Source organism: Myxine glutinosa, chromosome 6 (assembly GCF_964187855.1).
Source record: "Myxine glutinosa chromosome 6, kmMyxGlut1.1, whole genome shotgun sequence".
Taxonomy (NCBI): Eukaryota; Metazoa; Chordata; class Myxini; order Myxiniformes; family Myxinidae; genus Myxine; species Myxine glutinosa.
The window spans coordinates 105,549,589-105,568,468 of NC_136266.1; the positions used below are offsets into that span (position 1 = coordinate 105,549,589).

An 18,880-nucleotide genomic window follows, 5' to 3' on the forward strand; every position below is an offset into this window, starting at 1 on the left:
GGCCCACCAGGTCCACGTTGACGTGGTCGAAACGCCGTTCGGGCACGGTGAAAGGTGCCAGCGGGGCCTGGGTGTGGCGGTGGACCTTGGCCCACTGGCAGGCCGTGCAGGCGTTGGCCCAATCGCGGACGTCCCGTCGCAGTCCGTGCCAGACGAAACGCGCCGACACCAGCTTCCGGGAAGCTTTCCGGCCTGGGTGGGAAAGGCCGTGGAGGGAGGCGAAAATGCGGCGCTGCTAGGTAACGGGCACGACGGGGTGAGGCTGGCCTTGGGAGACGTCGCAGAGCAGGACAGTGTCCGCGAAGGGGACGTCGGCCAGGCGGAGGCCTGTGTCGCCGCCCGGAGGGCTTGCACCGCGGTGTCGGTGGTCTGGTCGGCCGCCATGAGCACGAAGTCCACGCCGAGGTGGACTGCATTCGCGCTGGCCCGAGAAAGACAGTCGGCTATGGCGTTGTCTTTTCCGGCGACGTGCCGGATGTCCGTGGTAAATTCCGACACAGCGGAGAGGTGGCGCTGCTGGCGGGCCGACCACGGCTCCGTGACTTTGGCCATTGCGTAAACCAACGGCTTGTGGTCGACGAAAGCCGTGAACGGGCGGCACTCCAGGAGGTGGCGGAAATGGCGAACAGCCAGTATAGACCGAGGAGCTCGCGGTCAAACGTGCTGTATTTTAACTCGTTCGGCTGGAGTTGCCGGCTAAAAAAAGTGAGTGGCTGCCAAACCCCGTTCACCCATTGTTCATGTACGGCACCCACCGCGTAGTCGGAGGCGTCCGTAGTGAGGGCGATGGGAGCGTCGAGCACCGGGTGAGCCAGCAGCGTTGCGTCGGCGAGGGCCCGCTTCGCGCTCGTGAATGCCGCGTCCATGGCCGCGGACCAGACGATATCATGCTTGGCCGGCTTGCCCCGGGGGGCTTCGTAAAGGGGCCGCATGAGCTGAGCAGCGCGGGGCACAAAACGGTGATAAAAATTCACCATGCCGAGGAACTCCTGCAGGGCCTTGATGGAGCGGGGACGCGGGAACTTGGTGATGGCCTCGACCTTGGTTGGCAGCGGCACAGCCCCGGTCTTGGTGATGTGGTGGCCCAAAAAGTCAACGGTCCTCGTGCCGAAGTGGCGTTTGGCCGGGTTGACGATTAAGCCGTGCTCGCTGAGGCGCCCGAACAGTGTTCGGAGGTGGAGGAGGTGCTCGGCCCGGGACGTGCTGGCGACGAGGATGTCGTCCAGGTAGACGAAGAGGAATGGCAGGTCGCGCAGCACGCCGTCCATCAAGCGTTGGAACGCCTGGGCCGCGTTCTTGAGGCCAAACGGCATCCTCAAAAATTCGAACAGGCCGAACGGCATGATGACGGCCGTTTTTGGGACGTCGGCCGGCCTGACAGGTACCTGGTGGTATCCCCGTATCAGGTCAATTTTTGAAAAAATCACCCGTCCCGCCAAACGGGCGGAAAGGTCTTGGATGTGCGGGATCGGTTACCTGTCGGGGGTGGTAACGTCGTTGAGGCGGCGGTAGTCGCCACATGGGCGCCATCCGCCCCCCGGCTTTGGCACGATGCCGAGGTGCTCCAACGCGTCGAACTCGGCTTTGGCCACGGCGAGCTTGGCCGGGTCGAGGCGGCGGGCTCTGGCGTAGACCGGCGGGCCCGTAGTGGGTATGTGGTGCTCGATACCATGTCGCATTGCGACGGCCGAAAACGTCGGCCGCGTGAGGGCCGGGAATTCCGCGAGCAGGCGAGCGAACTCGTTCGCCACCGGGAGGGCGCACGCTAGTTCGGTCGGCGCGGAGCTGCTCATCGTGCATGCCAGGGAGCTGAAGGTCTCGGCGTTGACAAGGCAATGCCGTTTGACGTCGACCAGCAGCCCGTGCGCGCAGAGGAAGTCGGCTCCCAGCAAAGCCATGGGCACGCTTGCGGTCACAAAGCTCCAATTAAAGCGCTGGCTGCCGAATCAGAGGGTGACGTTGCGTGGGCCGAAGGTGCGTATGGCCGATCCGTTGGCAGCGACCAAGGAGGGGCCGCAAACGGCGGTCTGCTTGTCCTGCTCGGAGGCGGGTATGACGCTCAGTTGGGCGCCGGTGTCACAAAGGAAACGCCGCCCGGACGCTTTGTCCTTAATAAAAAGCAAGTTACCCGAGTGGCCGGCGCTCATGGCTGGTAATGAACGCCGGCCCAGTCATTTCCCGACTTGCCGAAAGTGCACAGGGGTCGGCATGTCCGAGCCTTCTGTCCGAACCTGGCGTGGTAATAACACCACGCCTGGTCAGGTGGAGGCCCCGGCCGTCGTGTTGGAAGCGGTCGGCGCGGCGTGGCGGCCGCCAGTTGCACCGGCAGTTCGGCCTCCAACCGCTCAGGGTGCCCGGGCGCCATGGGCGCCGCCTCGGACGGCGGCAGGCTCCAGGTAGCCGCCCCGATGTGCTGGCCTGCCGAGGAGATCTTGTCGGCTTCCCTGGCGAGGGCGCAGGGATCCGCGATCTGCGTGCCTGCCAGGGCGAAGCGTACCTGGCTAGGCAGCTGGCGGAGGAACAGCTCCCGGAAAAGAAAATCCGGAGAGTGCTCACCGAGCAGCGAGAGCATGTCGTCCATTCGCTCGGACGGGCGCGTGTCGCCGAGGTCGAGCAGGCATCGTGCGCGTTCCGCCGGTGAGAGGGCGAATGCGTCGAGGAGGAGCGTCTTGATCGCGCCATACTTGTCAGCGGCTGGCGGGTGCTGGAGGAGGCTCAGGGCGCGGGCCGCGGTGGCGGAGCCGAGTGCCGCTACCACATGGTGGAAGCGGGTGTCGTCGGCGGTGATGCCTCGCAGGGCAAACTGGGAGTCCGCCTGGGCGAACCAAACCGCCGCGTGAGCCTCCCAGAAGGTAGGCAGTTTAAGGGCAACTGCCGTGTCCATGTCGGGGTCACCAATGAAGGAGCTGTGCTCCAACGCGAGTCGAACGGATTGACGCGACAAAAGACGGGAATTCGTCTGAGTTGCTTTATTGCACAAATCAAACTCGGGTACTCTGAAAAGCCCGTTTATCGGGCAGCAATATATATACACACTCAAACACGTTATGCCGGAGCGTTTGCCCGGGAAAGGCGAGACTGGGCGTGCCCGGGCGTCCTGGGCGAGCCCTGGAAAGGCGAGTCTGGGCGTGCCCGGGCGTCCTGGGCGAGCCCTGGAAAGGCGAGTCTGGGCGTGCCCGGGCGAGTCCTGGAAAGGCGAGGCTGGGCATGCCCGGGCGTCCTGGACGAGCCCTGGAAAGGCGAGACTGGGCGTGCCCGGGCGTCCTGGGCGAGCCCTGGAAAGGCGAGTCTGGACATGCCCGGGAAAGACGAGACCGGGCGTGCCCGGGCGGCTCGGGCGAGCCCGGGAAAGGCGAGTCCGGGCATGCCCTGGAGAGGCGCGTCTGGGCCTGTCCGGGCGGCCTGGGCGAGCCCGGCATGGTGATCGCTCCCTGGCCGCGTCCTCGGCAGGTGCAAGGCGATTGTGTATACCCAGCGGTAACCGCTACATGACATTATTACTGTGTACAAGTTAATGAATGGAAAGATTGGTGTCCCAGATCGTCGCTTCTTCCAACAAGCAATAGACCCTGCTACAAGAGATCCAAACTGTAAAAGAGCAGATCCAGATTAGAAGAATAATTTTGATAGCAAACGTGTAGTCAATGACTGGAACAAACTCCCTCAAGATGTAGAGGCCATAAACATCACTGCATTCAAAAAACATAGGGGCAATACGAATACCCCTTGGCGCTCATCTGGTAGATAAACAGTATACTACAATGACGAAAGGTATTTTAAACCAATTTGTTGGTTTATCGTAGACAGGGCCGCATGTGTAAACCATACTAACATAATCATAAGACAACCCCTACCCCCCCCCTCCCCCCTCCCATCCTGTATACCTCCTCAGACCCCACTTTTTCTAATGCCTTGAACAAACATTGGTACATCGCAGGTGATGAAGGTTGTGGTCAAGTTTCATCAGAATTGCGTGTGTATATATAGTCTGAGAAAAAAGCAAATCCCTATTTTGGGGGGAATATTCCCATACACCTCCTCAGGGCCCGATTTTTTTTTTAATGCCTTGAACAAACATTGGTACATCACGGGTGATGAAGGTTGTGGTCAAGTTTCATCAGAATTCCGTGTGTGTAGTTTCAGAGAAGAAAGCAAATATCTATTTTGGGGGTCAAACCTGGACCCACTTTGACCCCCTGTAGACCCCCTTAAACTTCGATTTTCTTCGTGCTGTGAACAAACTTCGGTACATCACGGGTGATGTAGGTTGTAGTCAAGTTTTATCGAAATATTGTGTGTATTATTTTTCAGAGTAAAAAGCAAATTCCTATTTCGGGGAGGGGGGGGGGGGGGTCAAACCTGGATGCACTAAGACCCCGGTAGACCTCCTAGTCCTAAGACCCCGATTTTTTAAATGCCGTGAACAAACCTTAGTCTCAGCACACTTTGACCCCGGTAGACCTCCTAAGACCCCGATTTTTTAAATGCCGTGAACAAACCTTAGTCACAGCACAACAAATATAATTTGTGCCAAATTTAGTCGCAGTCCCATTGGCGGTTTCGGAGAAGTTTCAAGTGTTTACTGACGGACGGACAGACGACGCGCGATCGCATAAGAATATAAGATCCCCTGAACTTCGTTCCAGGTGAGATAACAAGCTGGATATAGTGTCTGGTCTCAATTTAGATTTAAGACCGCTACTCCTTTGCGCATGCGCAGTTAAAAGTTAACGCAGAAGTACAGACCAGATATAGGATACCACAAACTTTCTTGTAAACTGATATAGGTTTTAAAAGGTGGTGTATGAGTGTCGTGTATAAGACTGCTTCAATGGCGCTAATCATCCGGAATGTTTTTTAACGATCTTTAAAATGATTATTTTATTTAAATTGAAGTATTTAATTAAACTGCGCGGGGTAACGTGTTCTATGAACTCTGTAGTATTAAATCTGGTTTCTTTTATCCCTACTAGTAAAAGCGTGCAATATTTTAAAGGGTGTATTCACGGGTTACAGTTAGCTAGGCTGCTTTCTCCGCAATAATTTAAATGATGCACAAATTATTTTAATATCTCGTTTAGTAACATACTTATAGCCCATCAAAAATACTCTAGGCGAAAATAATAATGATACTAACCTTTAGATTCGTGTTTACGAAGGTGTGTTGATTTTTGAGCGGATTTCGGGTTGTTAAGCGAGTAGGGTCTGTGTCTGTGGTGCTTGCTCTGAGGTAAGTTGGTTTCCTCAGCCGGGTCTTCGTTCTGTGTCATAGATCGAGCTTGGTGCTGTAATTTGGAAGCATCATCGAGTTGTTTTCCTTTTTCCTTAACTGTTTTCGGTCCATGAACCTGGACCGTGCGTTGCGTGGCTTCGTACCTCTGATACCGAAGGTGGATGGAGGTTGTTATGTTTTCACCCCTGTCTGTCCGTTTGTGAACAAAATATCTCAAAAGATTGTGGACGGATTCGGACGAAATTTGGTGGACAGCTTGGGTGACTGACAAGGACGAATCGATTCGATTTTGGTGATTCGAATTTGGGAGTTTTAAATATCAAAAAAAATAAAAAAATGAATCTTCACCATTGAGTGATACTGATAGCGCCAAAAACGATAGGTAGCATCATATGGTATAGACGAAAGTTGCTCAGATGGTTTACAGCATTCTTGACAAGGGGACAGCAGAGAGTAACCATCATTCATCAATGGGCCAATCTCAAGGTGGACTCCAGCGAGGAGCGGCATTCCAAAAAAAAGGGAGCATCCTTGGACCTCTGTTTTTTATAATTTTCATCAATGACCTGCCAGAGGAGGTCCTTGAAAACTGCATCTACATCTTCACTGATGACACCAAAGTCTGTGGACCAGTGACTAATACGAACCAAGTTGTATCACTGAAAAATGACATAGACAACGCCCATAATTGGTCTGGAACTTGGCAATTGCCTTTTAATGAGAGTAAGTGCAAAGTTCTGCATGTGCGGAAGTTTAACTCAAGAAACAACTAGAACGGCGCTCAGTAGAGAGCATACCTCCACCTGGTTGGCAATATCACTCAATGGTGAAGAATCACTAATAAAATTAAATAATTTTCATATCTGAATCCATATTCAGATCTCCACGAAAATCAAATCGAATCGTCCTTGTCAGACACCCAACCGGTCCACTACGTTTCGTCCAAATCCGTCCACATTTTTTTGAGATATCCTGCTATGTATCGTTTTAGGCCCTATCTGTATCTTCCAATGGTGAAGAATCACTTAAAAATTCTACTAGCCGGATCCGAATCCGGATCTTCACCAAAATCTAATAATTTCGTCCTTGTCACATACGCTACCTCTCTGCCAAATTTCGTCCGAATCCATCCACAACTTTTTGAGATATTTTGTTCACAAAGGGAGAGGCAGACAGACAGACAGACAGTGGTGAAAACATAACCTACATCCACCTTTGGTGGTGGAGGTAATTATTATTTAAACCGTACTGCATTACAGGAAGTTAATCAGGAAAAGACCAATATAAGTTTTCACCAACACATTTCATCAACAATCCTGATAGATAACCAAAGGATCGTAAAGATAACTTTATCTCACATTACACCGAGAGGATGCTCACTGTGGTTTTCACAACTCTGGTCAGACCCCTGTTGGAATATGGAAATATCTTATGGCATCTTATACCGGTACAAGACTAATATAAATAAGATCGAGTCCAAAGGTGAGCAATCCACTTGGTTCCTCAACCACGTCACCAATCATACAAGAAGCGCCTGGAGACATTAAATCGACATTCGCTCCGTTTTAGACGTCGAAAGGGGTGACATTATTACTGCGTACAAGTTAATGATTGGAAAGATTGGTCTCCCAGCTAGGGATAGGGCCATGATATTTCAAAAAGTTATGGACGACTTTCGACAAAACTTGGTGGATGTGTTGGTTAGGTGACAAGAACAAGCCAATTAGATTTTTGCTTGAGGTCCGGATCAAAACAGGGAACCATGATTGTCATGGGGCCCGCAAGGCTAACCCCCGCTCTAGCGGGGAAAAATGGCCTTAAAACGATCATTCATTCATTCATTCTTGAGGTCCGGATCCAGATCTGACCTATCGGTGGGATTCGAAACGTACACGGTTCAGTCTTGCTCTCTACCAAGTGCCGTTCTAGTTTTAAAGTGCATTGATATCTCAGGGGAAGTATTTCCTCCTGCCAATGCCATGATGCCCCAACAAGGTGCAGTGGGTTTTCTGCATGTTCCCATTAATTAATAAAAGTCCATAATTATATTTTTACAGTATGTAACGATTACATTGTAGATATAAAACTGTCACAAATTACTTTGCACTGCTTCCATGCTTGGCATAATTAGCAAATCCTTCAGCTGTGCTTTTAAAAACATGACAGATAATGATCAGTTCCAGCCTGATGGTCACTGGGGTCACCATTTGATAAATTATTGGAGACTTTGTGGTCATTATTGTTTTTTGTGTGCAAAATCGAGGCTCATGGAATAATGAGACAAGTCAAAACGACAACCTGACAGTGGGGCAAAAAGTGGCTGCAACAAGCAAGGGATTGAATGAACAGGGAAAGAGTAGTGAAAGTTGGTGGGAGAGGTGGGTAGAATAAGAAGTGTTATGTGAGGTAGGGATAAGGGGGGTTGAAAAGAATGCCGGTTGGGATGGAGAATGACACAACATGGTGGTGCATCACCTGCTTGAAGCCTGGGAGAGGACCGGAAAATTGAACGGTCTCAAAGGCAAGCGAGGAACAAGACAGTGGAGGTGTGGACTTAGATTGTACTTTAGAGGTTTAACCTCTGGGAGGGGGTTACTGAAAGAACACGCTCATCCTGGAGTTGCTGAGGAGGGCCAGAGGACTGAGAGAGCAGGAGCAATGATGGTAAATAGACGTTAGAAAATACAGACGACTGACCTGCTTCGGCCTTGTTGATTCCAATAAGTTTGGGAGCTTTAGACTCTACATGCTTCTTTGCATTTTACCTCCATTGGTTTATTCCCTTGTTTAACCCATTAGAATCACCCATTATAATCCATTAGAATTAAAACCCATTAGAATCACCCTTTAGAATCTTCTAGAATTACACTTTAGAAGCCTTTAGAATTAAACACGGTTGGTTAGAAAGGTTCTTCTTCATTTTTGACAGACGAAATGGAAGGATGGATATAGCCAAATATTGAAGTGGCTTCACTGCTTAAAAAATGAAGAAGTACAAGGTTTTAAGTTCCTAATTTAATTGAGTTTACTCTTCCTTGACAGGATGGCTTAGGAGTAGCATTCTCACCCTCTGAAGTATATACGCTGGGATTGATTTGTGGTGGAGGAAGATCCGACTACGAACTATCTACCTGATACATCAAAGGTAACATTTTTTTGGTGTATGTCAACGTTATGAAGAAGTTAAGCTGACTGTTTTGTCTGCCAACCTTTTTTGGTTACAAAATCTAGACTCATGGAAGAGCAAGGTAAAAAAAGAGAGAAAAGAAGTAAAATGACAACACACTGACAGTTAGACACAACAACCAATGAAGTAACGAACAGGAAAAGGGGAGAGTGAGAAGGAAAGGAAATGGTAATCTGCAAGTAAGAGGGTTAGGTTAGGTGGGATTAATGCAGGTAGAGAAGATCACAGGTAGGGGTGGGGAGATAACATGAGATGGAAATATGCCACCTGCTTTTTGAATCATTGGAGGAGGATTGTGATTGAACAGCCTCTGGAAGGCAGTTCCACAAATGGAAGAAAATACGAACAAAAGAGAGAAGGTGTGTGGAAATCTGGATTTGAGAGTTTAACCAGGTGGGAGTTACTGGAAGTTTGCCTGTGTCCTGGATGAGCTGGAGAGGGTCAGTGCACAGAAGTAGCTAGACTGGTGGTGACTTAGAGGTCACCAATCTGTCTGCGATGTGAGAGCAGGCCTCATTCATGGAGGATGCCAGTAATATTCGACCTTTCGATTCCACAGAATACAGGAGAGAGATGTAATGCTGGGGTACAAACCAATGGAGGGAGAACAGTATTCCATTAAGTTATTAAAGGTTCCATGGTACCTCTCTCAGAGCAGGCCATAATGTACAAATACCTTGCAATTGCCACATTTGTAGAATAAATGAGCGCCTTCTGATTGTTATCCCTCATGAAGTGGTGCAATTTAACAATATGTGGAGACTTTTAGGGCTGAATTTATGAAAGGTGTTTAAGAGTTAGACGGGGTGTACAATTGCTAATCGTGTGATGAACACCCTTTTAAAGTTAGTCACCAATTCCTGAAGAGTCATTATCTAATGCGTGATCAAAACCTAATCACAAGTGTTTAAATAACAAAGAAACTTCTACATGTCGGCAAGGGCATGTTTAAGACTGCATTTCGTGCCTTGAAGTAAGCATTGCATGGCTTACAATAATTGGTAGTTTACATGCGGCGGTGAATGTGGATGTGTTAGGAGTGCTTGAATTGGCTCGAGGAGGCAGAAAAGAATAGGTATAGGGCAGTTTGTTGATGTTGAGAACCTCTCCATTGAGAATCTTTGAGGATAGATTAAATCCTCTGTAGAAGTATGAAAAATGAATGATCGTTTTAAGGCCATTTTCCCCTGCTAGAGTGGGGGTTAGCCTTGCGGGCCCCATGACAATCATGGTTCCCTGTTTGAGGTAATGTTTTTTTAATGGCCGGATGCCCTTCCTGACCCCAACCCTGAGTCGCCTCTTACAATGCGCAGGGATACGGTGTACCTATTCTAAATTGGGGTACACACCAGGATCATTCATCCCAGCAAGCTGGTACTCGATTTGCCGACCTCGGAAGGATGACAGGCTGAGTCAACCCCCCTGGCGTTAATTCAGCGATCGACCGGGATTCAAACTCAGGATCCAAGGATCCCAAGCCTGCGCCCAAACCGCTAAGGCAACACCAGGCTGTATGACAATATGGAGAGAAGTATGACACTGGAGAACTGGAGTATGACAATATCAAATTTGTCCTGTATTACAGACTTATAGGAATCATTTCCTTGGCTGCTGAATGCAGTGCAAGATGACCTGGATCAATCTACGATGAGGAGCAATGCACTGAATCCCCTTCAACAAATGTCCATGGCGCTGCGATTCTATACAAGTGCATCATGTCTATTGGATGTTGAAGATATGTGCAGTGTCTCAAAGGCTAATGGGCTGTTTATCTCCCTTTGTAAATTGCTGTTGAGATGTGCATGTACAATGATATTGTTGCGGTTTTGTGTTTCTATAATAAAGGTTAATTTCCCCTCCTAGTTTAGTTACACTACAACACATAGCCTCGTTTAAAGCTCAGTTATTTCATAGTAAATGTAAGCGTAGACCTTTCCTTTGTGTAGTTTTGCGTTGAGTAGAATAATGAGAATTAGGTCCTTTACGATGCCTCCATGCTTTTGGTTTTGGCGCGAAATACCACGAGGCAGGCCTGTACAAGTCAATCAAGGGCGAAGGAAGGCGGAGTGGGAGTGACCGGTAAGCACGAGCCGCCAATCAGGGCTCGAGGGGAGTGACTTACCACTGCGGCAAAGGGCGGAGTTTGGAACATTCGATGTGGGCTAGGGCGGGGCTAATATAACCCTGTGCCCGGAGCCCCCACCTCAGTTATGAGATGCGCGCAGGGCAAGCCATACGAGTTATGAGACGGGATGCGCGGTGTTGAATTGAGTTATGAGAGTCGGTTCGGAGCGCTAAGTTATGAGACGGGAGGAGACGCGCTCCGTGAAGTTACGAGAGTGAAAGCGCTGTGTTCAGTTATGAGAGGGAAAGCACTGTGTTGAGCTGGAGACAGATCCTCCGTTGAGTTACGAGAGTGAAAGCGCTGAGTTACGAGTTATGAGTTCGGAGCGTTCAGTTTGACGGCAGTTGTATTAATCGCGCTGTAAGAGACAGCCGTGCCGGGCCAGAGACGCGCGTATATTTCCTCCTGCCTGCCTTTGCTGAGGTACGCGCGCGAGGATTTTACCGCCTGCCTGCCGGTCTTCGCCGGGACACGTGCTGTGACTGCCAGAGGGCCACGCCGGGCGAGCTGGTCCTGGAGGACCAAAGCCGGCGCGTTCAGCGCATGAACAATTCTTCCTTCATCCCCCCTGTGAGTGTGAGTGGGCCCATTGTCTGGGAAAAGTAAGACTGTTTAAGACTGCCCTGTGTCTCTTCTTCTACCACTGTACATGTGTTAATAATAATTAAATCTGTTTTTCCTTTGATTCGACCGCTTTTGTCTCTCCATCATTGACTTAGCATGGTACGAATTATATCGCCCTGATCGGGTTCCAATAGCAAGGTAACAGCACGGACCACGTGATACGCCATCCGCTCGGGTGTACTCAATTACGCGTGGTTCGTGCGAGACTCGATCCCAGCTCCCGCGGCGGCGTGGGTACTTAGGTACGTGCGAAAATTGTCCCGAGACCCTTTTCCACGTCTGCCCGGGAGTGGCGACTCAAGTCTCGCGGTTCGAAGACCCAAGGAGAACAAGGGGCTTCATCTCCCCTTGGTAAGGGAATGGGCTTCTCGCCAAAACCGTAACAATATATTTGGCAGCATTTAAGGGTTAAGGACGTCATAATGGATACAAATGACATGCACGAATAACTTATCTAACGTGTTAGATCGGGTGGTGTAATAGACACTGGGGAAAATGGCGGTAAGACATGGAATTCAATTTGTTTATACGCCTTTATTATTTATTTATTTTTGTATACAAGATCGAGGCTTGTGTGAAGAGCTAACATTGATCACAAAAAGACAAACTGACACATAAAACATAAAACCATATGATAAAGGGAGTGAGAGACAAGAAGGAGAGCAGGGACATCGGGAGATCTGTGGGAGGGAGAGGGCTTGGGGGGAGGAGGCATGGGAAGGGGGGGGGGGGGGGGAAGAGGTAAAACACACATGGACACTGCTAGGACTTCCAGGAAAGAAGTTGGTATTTCCAGAAAGTGGATCTGTGGTGAATTAATGGGGATAGAAAAGATCAAGGTTTTGGATGGGGGAAGATAAGAGATGGTGGTGAACAGCTGTTTTAAAGACCTGGAGGAAGGAGTGGGATCGAAGAGAGTGAGGGAGTTTGTTACAGAGGCCAGAGAAAAGAAGAATAAAAGACTGAAGGTGAATAGAGAGTCTTGATTTTGGCAGTTTAACCATAAGAGGGTTGCTGGCAGATCATGTGTGACCTGTAGGTATATTTGGGGGACAGAGCACAGAGAGAGCTGGGGGAGCAAGGCCGGAGAGGAGTTGGTAGAAGACAGAAAGACCACCAACCTGCCAGCAGGGGGTGAGTGAAAGGCCCTCACAATCAGCTTCATCGCGGAGATTCCAATGATTCTGAAAGCTTTGGTTTCAACAGCGTGAAGCCGAGCTAGGTGTGAGGCAGGAGCACCAGCCCAGAAGGGAGAACAGTATTCCATTGAGCTGTGGATGAAAGCCTTGTATGTGGTGAGGAGTTCAGGTGTGCCAAGGAAGGACTTCACACGACGGAGGATGCCCAGTCGGCGACTGGCTTTGGAGGCCAGGTTAGAAATGTGGTTTTCCCAGGAAAGATCATGGCAGATAGTGAGACCCAAAAGCTTGAGTGACAGAACTTATTGGAGAGCATTGTTGAGAAAGTAGATGGGAGGGTTGTCCAGTCAGTCTTTTCGGAGAGACATAGTGAGAGTGTGAGATTTGTCAGGATTGAAAGACATGTTCCACTTGTTTGACCAGTCTGTGATTTTGTCCAGGTCTGCAGAGAGTTAGGAGGCTGCAGAATGCTGATCTGAGGGATGAGGATTGGAGCAGCAGAGAGTGGAGTCATCATCAAAGAGATAGAGAGGATGTTCCAGGGAGTCTGAGAGATCATTGATGAAGACCAGAAAAACACAGGGCCCAGAAAACTGCCTTGGGGAACTCCAGTCTGAACAGGAAGGGGAGATGAGAGAAAACCATTCAGGGCCACACATTGACGATGACCAGAGAGGAAGTCCGCAAGCCATGCGTGGAGATTTCCATGGATACCATAGGCATAGGAGGAGAGTTTGGTGAGCAGAGCGGGGTGCCAGACCGTATCGAATGCACGTGATATGTCGAGGTTTTCCTGTTTTTCGGATTTCCTGTTTGGCATTAAGGACCTCCATCCATTGTGGAGACAGCAGAAGCAGCATGTCTAGAGTAGAATGACCTGGTCTGAATCCAAATTGATGATCTGACATCAAGCCATTGGAGAAGAGGAAGGATTTGACGTCAGAAGCGATGAGTGATTCCATGACCTTGCTGATTATATTGAGAGCAGGCTGATTGGTCTGTCTTTGCAAGGATCTGTTTTTGCACATTTTTTGTGTAAAGCAGTAATGTTGGCTGATTTCCAAGCAGATGGCAGATGACCTTGAGCAAAAGAGAGGGTGAAGAAAACAGAGAGAGGGTTAGATTGAGCGGGAGAGCAGGATTTTAGGACCTGTGGGCTGATGCCGTCTGGTCCAGTTGCAGAATCAGAGTCGAGGTTTGACAAAAACGTCTCCACTTTGTCAGGAGAGAAAGACACAGAGTCCAGGAGCAGCTGGGTTCAACTGGGTAAGGTGGGTACAGAGAGAGATGGGTTCGGGACACAAGATTTTGAGGCAAACACAGAGTTACGGCGTTCGGCTTTTTCACGTGCGATGTCAGCTGTGTAGCCGTTTGAGGTAAGGGAGGGGATGGAAGGGGAACAAACACCAGAAACAGATTTGACTAGACCCCCCCCAGGATTTGGAGGACGGAGACAGGTTTGAGAGTTTAGTCTTGGGAGTAGAGAGATATTGTTTCCTGGCTCTCCTGGAGGTTGACACACACTTGTTCTGAGCTTTGTGAAAGAACTGAGATTACCTTCAGTTGGATTTGTCTTCCATGAGGTGAAGGCAAGTTGCTTCATGGCAACTGCCTCACCACAAGCTTCAGTGTACCATGGATGGGAGGAAGGGTACGACAACTGAAGACGAGATGGGATAAATCTGTGCATGAGAGAGAGCAGTTTACTTTGGAAGAATTCCTAGGAAGAGTTGATGTCAGAGGCAATAGAGATGGGAGACCAGTCCAGATGATTGATGGCTAAGCCTTTATTTAAATAAAGCCTTAAGCTAAGCCTTAAGCCTTGATTTAAATTGAATTACATACTTGAAGCCTGTACAACACAAATCATCTTTCACAATGCTTCCAGGAACAATGCAATATATTGATATATAGCATTAGAGGGTGTGGCATGTTTTTGTGGGTAAAGAAGAGGCGGCCATTATGGGTATGTACCGATCATTTCCATCAACTCGTCTTTATGGTAACCATGATCAACATCACCATTGCATTATTAGATCAGGTTTAACATCATTATTGTTAAAGGTAAGTTTCATGATCTTAATAACTTAAGAATATAAATTTATTTTATGTTCTTAATACAGGAAAATAAGCCTTGTGTTGGCTTAATGGTTAAGGTGGCTGGCTTAAGATCTTAGGATCTTGAATTCAATCCTGTCATTCCGTTAAAATAACATCAGGTGGGTTGACTCAGCCTGTCTTCCTTCCCAGGTCGACAAAATGAGTGCCAGCTTACTGGTAAACAGGGACACTGCATCAGTGGCGCAGTCGTGCTCCTAACAATGATGCAATCAGCAGCCACAGGTTGCATACTGAATAATAATAATGATAATGACAAAAGAAAGTAAACTTTATTATTACACACTTTTATTATTACACACTTTTATTATTACACACTTTTATTATTACACACTATTATTATTTTTACGCACTTTTATTATTTTTACGCACTTTTATTATTACGCACTTTTATTATTACGCACTGTCATTATTACACACTATTATTATTACGCACTATTATTATTATTACGCACTTTTATTATTACGCACTTTTATTGTTACTCACTTTCATTATTATGCACTTTCATTATTACACACTTTCATTATTATTTATTACGCAGTTTCATTATTACGCGCTTTCATTATTACGCACTTTTATTATTATGCACTTTCATTATTACACACTTTCATTATTACGCACTTTCATTATTACGCGCTTTCATTATTACGCTCTTTCATTATTACGCACTTTCATTATTACGCACTTTCATTATTACGCACTTTCATTATTACGCACTTTTATTATTACGCACTTTTATTATTACACACTTTTATTTAACTTCATTTGAACTTTGTTTGTTTGTCCCGTTTCAAATCTTTGAGCCATTTGTTTTCTAGGTTTCATACGTCCTAGAGAGCTGAAATTTGGCCCACCGGCCTCTTTTCTGGTACATTTTCTTTTATCAAAATTTAATTTAAAAAATGAATTTAAAAAAAAAAGGTTTAAAATGTTTTTAAAAATATAAAGGTTTGTAGCCCTAAAACATGTTTTGTTTTTTCATTTAATTTTTTTAATGTTCTTAACTCTTATTTATGAAAATAAATAGCACAAAAGCATTGCATAAACATGTTAATTTAGGTTCCACTTTGGCCAAATTTTAAAGCTGAAGTCCCTAATCCCATTTTTCCCATTACCCCTATGTTTGTGGATTTGTGGTTCACTGGGAATTTGAAGAATGTAACCCCCCAAACGTCAAGGCCCTCCTGTATATAATTGAACCCTACATGGGGTATCGTGTTCCATGAACTCTTGTTGTTCTAGTTGTTTATGATTTGATGGTGGTAAACCTTGAAAAGTTTCCTTTAAATATCCATGTTTTCTGTGCATCACTTCAGTGTTTGTTGCTTCATTAACTGTATCACAGTTTGGCAGAACTTTTCAGACATGTGGGATGAATTCTAGGAATAGAGTACACTTCCACATGTTGTTTTAACCTCCGTGTTTATGACACTACAGTTCTCCCCAGATATAGATTAATGGCTACGTAAAGAAGAATCAAATTACACGTAGGTGACAGTCCAACAGTCGAAAAAATTGGGCACAAACGTCCAAAAGAAAACAACCACAACCAGGCAATTAGAGTTAAGGGATGGATTTAAACACCATCGCTTGATCATCACAAATCGCTTTTACCATCTTGACATACAAGGGGTGCTTGGTTGCTCGAGGTTTGCTATTAATAGGAAAGCTTGGCTGACTCAGTGCTTGCTCAGAACATGCTGATTCTCTGCAGGAGTTTTTAAATTAATTATTATTTCGTGTGGCGTTGACTTTGAAGGTGTCGGACAGGCAAGTTCAGGTGTGCAGGACAGGTGTTTAAATAATGTATTCTGGTTAGCTGAATCGCTGTAAGGTGTGGTTGGAAGTGTTTGGAGAGCTTTTGATTCATTGTTTACAGTTCTGTTTTTTCATTGAATTGTCTGCATTTTTGGACACCGTTCATATTTGAGATTTCTTTTTGTGTTGTACTGTATATAGATGATGACCATTTTTATAGTTCTTTTGCATTTTTTCGTCAATGTTGTGTTATTATCTTGGGATACTGTGGAAGTTGTATAATACTTGTTGCATGGTTTGCATGGTGTTTGTCAATCTCTGTTGTTTTTGCCTTAATTGTGCCAATTTGTACATTTAGCTTTTGTTTCTTAAGTCTGCTATATAGCTCGCAAACTTCTGTGATACTTAATTTAATTTTTTTTTTAAAGCCCCAATCCTTTTAAGAGGTGTTTGATCCTGCAATCGCAGTTTCGTAAGGCATGTGATGTAATTTTTTCTGGGATTCTCCCATGATTAGGACAAGGATTAGAATTTATGAACAGAGCAATAGATGTCAATCTATGGCTGGTAGAATGGTGTATGGAAAAACATTTTGCATTTAAGAGGCAGTTTGAATCATTTGGGGCCAAAGGGAGTGTTTCCAGAATGGTGGATATATGCTAAGTATAAAGGGTGCAGCAAGGTTTGCAGTGGGAATTGAGGGAGGAATTCAGGCTTGTTTAGGTTAGGGGAGGATATTAAGGAAGTAATTGATGATATAATTGTGATTGGTAAGGCCAGGCAGCAAAATATAATTTCAGGAAGGGAAAAGTTTAATATATTCTATACCAATGGCATGAGTTTAAATAATAAGATGGAAGAGCTTGAGCCAAAGTAGGTGACGAGGAGTACAATATAGTTACAGGAAGTGAGACATGGTTTAATGAGGAGAGTAACTGAAGTACAGGATTAGAAGGCTCCAAGGTGTATTGGTGTGACAGGAAGGATAAAATAGGAGGAGGTGTAGCAATCTCAGTGAATGATGGAAAACAAATCCAACGGAAGGAAATCTCATTGCCTTTCACAAAGCCCGAAACAAGTGTGTGTCCACCCTCAGGAGAGCCAGGAAACAATACCTCTCCATTCTCAAGACCGAACTCTCTTATCTGTCTCCCTCTTCCAAATCCTGGTGGCGTCTGGTCAAATCTGTTTCTGGTGTTTGTTCCCCCTCCATCCCCTCCCTCACCTCAAACGGCTACACAGCTGACTCCGCACGTGAAAAAGCTGAATGCCTCAACTCTGTGTTTGCCTCTAAATTTTGTGTCCCAAACCCATCCCTCTCTGTACCCACCGTACCCAGTCATACCCAGCTGCTCCTGGACTCTGTGTCCTTTCCTCCTGACAAGGTGGAAAAGTTTCTGTCAACCCTCGACTCTGATTCCGCAACTGGACCTGACGGCATCAGCCCACGGGTCCTAAAATCCTGTTCTTCCGCTCTTTCACTCCCCCTCTCTCTGTTCTCGTCACCCTCTCTTTTGCTCAAGGTCATCTGCGATCTGCTTGGAAATCAGCCAACATCACCGCTTTGCACAAAAAAGGTGCAAAAACAGATCCTAGCAACTACAGACCAATCAGCCTTCTCCCAATTATCAGCAAAGTCATGGAATCCATCATTGCTTCGGATATGAAATCTTTCCTCTTCTCCAATGGCTTGATCTCTGATCATCAATTTGGTTTCAGACCAGGTCACTCTACTCTGGACATGCTGCTTCTGCTTTCTCAACAATGGATGGAGGTCCTCAATGCCAAACAGGAAATTAGAGCCGTCTCCCTTGACATATCACGTGCCTTCGATACGGTCTGGCACCCCGCTGTGCTCACCAAACTCTCCTCCTTTGGTATCCATGGAAATCTCCACGCATGGCTGGCGGACTTCCTCTCTAGTCGTAGTCAATGTGTGGCCCTGAATGGGTTTCTCTCATCTCCTCTTCCTGTTCAGGCTGGAGTTCCCCAAGGCAGTGTTCTGGGCCCTATACTTTTTCTGGTCTTCATCAATGATCTCTCTGACTCTCTTGAAAAGCCTCTCTGTCTCTTTGCTGATGACTCTACTCTCTGTCGCTCCATTCCTCATCCCTCAGATCGGCAGGCTGCAGCCTCCTCACTCTCTGCATACCTGGACAAAATCACAGACTGGGCAAACAAGTGGAACATGTCTTTCAATCCTGACAAATCTCACACTGTTACGATGTCTCTCCGAAAAGACTGACTGGACAACCCTCCCATCCACTTTCTGAATAATCCTCTCCAATAAGTTCTGTCACTCAAGCTTTTGGGTCTCACTGTCTGCCATGATCTTTCCTGGGAAAACCACATTTCTAACCTGGCCTCCAAAGCCAGTCGCCGACTGGGCATCCTCCGTCGTGTGAAGTCCTTCCTTGGCACACCCGAGCTCCTCACCACATACAAGGCTTTCATCCGCAGCTCAATGGAATACTGCTCTCCCCTCTGGGCTGGTGCTCCTGCCTCACACCTAGCTCGTCTTCACGCTGTTGAAACCAAAGCGTTCAGAATCATTGGAATCTCCTGCGATGAAGCTAACTCCGAGGGCCTTTCACTCACTCACCGCAGGCAGGTTGGTGGTCTTTCCGTCTTCTACCGACTCCTCTCCGGCCTTGCCGCAGCTCTCTCTGGGCTCTGTCCCCCAAATATTCCTACA

At 47.2% G+C, this 18,880-nt stretch overlaps 1 protein-coding gene across 4 annotated transcripts in view; it reads left to right on the top strand.

Annotated features, from left to right (window-relative positions):
- The first annotated feature begins 5,141 nt into the window (after positions 1 to 5,141).
- PHKG1 (phosphorylase kinase catalytic subunit gamma 1) overlaps positions 5,142 to 18,880 on the top strand; it is a 75,703-nt gene continuing 61,964 nt past the window's right edge. The window contains exons 1-2 of one of the 4 annotated variants that reach the window (XM_068120760.2): positions 5,142 to 5,230; positions 8,276 to 8,378. The gene's annotated coding sequence lies outside the window, so the exon portion shown is untranslated. Of the gene's footprint in view, positions 5,231 to 8,275; positions 8,379 to 15,250; positions 15,296 to 18,880 lie in introns of those variants that run through there. The other 3 variants (XM_068120761.2, XM_068120762.2, XM_078780320.1) reach the window with 3 other exon arrangements.